We start from the raw sequence: 4,102 nt of genomic DNA, 5'->3' as shown, positions 1-4,102 counted from the left end.
GGGAGCCGGGTCAGTTGAATTATCCGCAGGTACATAAACAGCTTGAATGGATGTTATTGATCCTTCCTTAGCTGAAGTAATTCTTTCCTGTAAAGATCCCATTTCTGTACCAAGGGTTAGTTGGTAACCCACAGCGGAGGGCATTCTACCTGGTAAAGCAGAAACTTCTGATCCCGCTTGGACAAAGCGAAAAATGAATAATGATACATCTTGTTTGTTGACATCTCGAAAATACTTAGCCATTGTTAAAGCGGTTAAACTGACTCTCATACGAGCTCCTAAGGGTTCATTCATCTAACCATAGACTAAAGCCACTTTTGATTTTGATACATTCTGGCGGTGATCTCTTGAAAAAAACCAGATCGGTTTACCATACCGGCCAACTATAATGCCTTAAAATGGCACGCTATAAGAAAAACAATGTTAGTTATAATAGAAACAATGCCTATTTGAAACCCTGGCAAGAATCAGGACAGAGAGATCGGATTCAATGCTAACAGATGGATTGAACCGAACTTTAAGGGCCAATGGATTGGATTATGCCTTTACCCAGGGGGAAGATACTGTACTGGCCTAACGGCGCATCGGTGTCCAAAACGTAATATGTCCAAACCTCAATGTAGGGAAGATGTAGTTGATACCGTCAATGGACTCGAACCCAATGAATTGAAAAGTAATTTATCCAACTCAAAAATACGAGAATCGGATAATAATTACTTAGTCCTTTTTGGCTCCTTACCCTCTAATGTAGCTTCTCAATTTCATTTGGAATTGAAGCGACAATCCATTGATGTATCGGGTTGGTTACCCTCTCAAAGATACACTGAACTTCCTTCACTAGGTGAAGGAGTTTACGTCTGCGGCGTAAATCCATTCTTGAGTCGTACGGCAACGACTCTAATGAGGCGTAAAAAATGCCGGTTAATTGGAGCACCTTTTCCGATTGGCCCCTCCTCGGGCGGATTCCTCCCTTTTGCTCCTCAGCTTATGGGGTATTAGCAGCCGTTTCCAGCTGTTGTCCCCCTCCCAGGGGCAGGTTCTTACGCGTTACTCACCCGTCCGCCACTGGAAACACCACGAGGATGCTCTCCGTCCGACTTGCATGTGTTAGGCATGCCGCCAGCGTTCATCCTGAGCCAGGATCAAACTCTCCATAAGATTCGTAGTTGCATCACTTATAGCTTCTTATGCTCTTCTAGCTCTTCCTTCTGCAAAGGAGGAGGATTCAACATTGCCGTGGAGAAATCGGAAGAAGATCTTCTATTTTCAAGTGCCAAGATCAAGGTGAATCTTTTCGCTTCCTATTCTATTAGCTTGAGGTTCATCCCCAGTATATCTATCCCTACCGGTTCGTGTCAATACCACGAGCCTCTTTTAACCATTCCCTTATGAATCAAATTGAAGAGATGGAAGAAAAAGCTTGTATTCGGTTGAAACAGAATCTGTACTGAACGGATGACTTGGGGAACGAAGTAAAGATAAAGGGATTGTACCCCCCGTCCCATGCGAGTGGCAAAATTGGCGGGCTGATCTCGTTTCAGGTCCATGGAGGCCCACAATTCGGTAGCTAAGTCGACAAGCAAGCGACGCTGGTCTTCTTGTCGTAGATTCTTTTGATTAGAGATGGCCTTCTCAAGGGTTTGTGAAAGGAGGCGAAGGGAGACCAGAGCGGACTGGTCTAGGAAATACTTGAATATACCAAAACCACCTAGTCAAGTAGCAAAGAGTCCCATATGTCCTCCTAATAAGAAAAAAAGGGTAAAAAAAGAAGAAAAAGGTGAGAAAAAGCCTACTCAAAGCATGTACGAGATACAAGGAGGAGGGAGGGAACAAAGAGTCAAAAAGAGAGAGACCGAGGGATCGTGGCACTCTAGCTGGCCATGCCGATCCTGCCAATCCTGTCGATCCTGTTGATCTTTTCCTCGGATCTCGCTTTTTTTGTGTTTTTTTGTTTGTGTTTTTTGGGTCTATTTCTTCCTCTCCAATTTCTTCCTCTCCAATAAGATAGGCAATCCCAAAAACTCCAGGCTCCGAGCCCTCAAAAAAGAGTTTAGGTTGTTGAGCGTGTCCTCTCTTGTCTCTTCTCGTGTAAGAAAGAGCAGACCATCATTTTCTAGACTAATAGGTATCCCAGATCGATCGTTGAGTAGCTTTTCTACTATAAACATGAGAAGGACAAGCTCGTGAGAAGCCAATGCTCGGGAGGTCATCAGACCCTCGTGATAACTACTCCTTTTCCTACCCGGGATTGAGGCCCCATAATAGGGGAGCCTTCGGGTAGGCCAATAACTCTTCTCTCTCTGCCCTATCGAAGTTTGAAAAAGGGATAGCTCTTGCAGAAAGGGTGGCGCAATACCCGGCGCATGTCATCTCAAACTCCACCCCAGACAAATGCCCGCATGCTTCCTTGACTTTAGCTCGCAGGGTTCTCTCCCCTGTCAGGCTAGCTCCGTTTAAACCCGGATAAAGCAATAAAGGCTTAGGAATATCCTTTCCCCACTGGGAAAATACGTACTTCCAGAAGGAAGGAGAGTGGTAAGCTTCCCACGTATTAGGTGCCCGCGCCTTGCCCATAAGTCCAGCATAGATACTCGTGTGGCATGCAACCATAGCTAATTCCTCGAGAACCAGCTCTGGTGGCAGGGTAGTCTTCCCTAAAACCTCTTTCATGGTCCCCTTGAGGTCCCTCCTAAGGTTTGCTATGGTTGCTGATCCCCCCTCAGTCTGGGGTATCAGCCTAGGATAACCAGCCAAATCCTTATAGGAAGTTGCAAACAGCTGTTGTACAGGGCACCTTCTCTGGAAGTATCGGGTAGTTCCTCCCCTAAATAGGCGAAATAGCATATAGCTAGCTTTTTCTATGCTAGAAGAGTCACGGTTAAGGTGGTTTAGTAGCTCTTGAAATTGATGAGGGAGACGTTTCAGCCGTTCCACACACCCCGATAGATCATCTGCCAAGGGATACACCCGGCCTTCCATAGTGGTAGAGGGAACTAAGCTGCCGGGCAGGCCTAACGGGGCTGCCGGGGCCGGTTGAGAGATTATTTATGGCGTTATTCGTCACAACTTATTAATGGTTACAACCCCTTCGGCATGAACAGTTTATCCGTTTGGGCATGGATGTTTCTCTTTGGGCATCTCGTTTGGGCTACTGGATTCATGTTTCTCATATCCTGGCGAGGCTACTGGCAGGAATTGATCGAAACCCTATAATAAAGTTTTATAAAACTTTTTAATGAGAATAAGAAAACTTAAAACTTATTCTCTATAAGATGGCTGGCCATCTTAGCGGGTTTTCTTTTTCTTTTTCCTTTTGGCCCACGGGTCGTAAACTCGGAGAAGAAGCAATGACGGTATCTGCATCGGCTAACTCTGTGCCAGCAGCCAATGGCGGTAAGACAGAGGATGCAAGCGTTATCCGGAATGATTGGGCGTAAAGCGTCTGTAGGTGGCTCTTTAAGTCCCCTGTCAAATACCAGGGCTTAACCCTGGATAGGCGGTGGAAACTACTGAGCTGGAGTACGGTAGGGGCAAAGGAAATTTCCGGTGGAGCGGTGAAATGCGTAGGGATCGGAAGGAACACCAAAGGCACTCTGCTGGGCAAAAACACTAGATATAACTAAAAAAGCTAATAAAGGGACTAACCAAACCGTTTCTTATTCTCATTAAGATGAACCAATAAAAACAGTTGTAATGACTATCGTACTTACCTAAAGCTAACGCTTCTCTTATCCTCCACAGCTTAAGTTTTGTTTAATTCATAAACACACCTAGGCTTAATAAGGAAAGCACCTGCTATTATTGCATCCTATAGATAATAAACTCTCTTACTCTCATTAAAAAGGCCAGAGCCTAACGATTATTAGAAATGGTCCTGTACAGTCTCATAAGTTTGTTTAGCCTCGGCAATATGGCTTGCAATCGTTATTTCAAGCATTTTTATATTGTATGGCTTGTAATGGCAAGGATTGGATTAGCTACGAATAGAATGAAAAGTTTCAGGTCAATTCCTTCTATTTTCAGCCATACTTTACTCTCCTTTGTATCTAGCAATATTGAAGCCTCATATCGTAACTATCGCAGTAATATTATACATGTTTTT

This window comes from Lygodium microphyllum, unplaced genomic scaffold, assembly GCF_053477565.2.
Source record: "Lygodium microphyllum isolate KBCC unplaced genomic scaffold, Lygodium_microphyllum_v1.1.10 scaffold_42, whole genome shotgun sequence".
Classification (NCBI taxonomy): domain Eukaryota; kingdom Viridiplantae; phylum Streptophyta; class Polypodiopsida; order Schizaeales; family Lygodiaceae; genus Lygodium; species Lygodium microphyllum.
The sequence above is the reverse complement of the archived record's forward strand: the minus strand, read 5'-3'. Positions refer to the sequence as shown.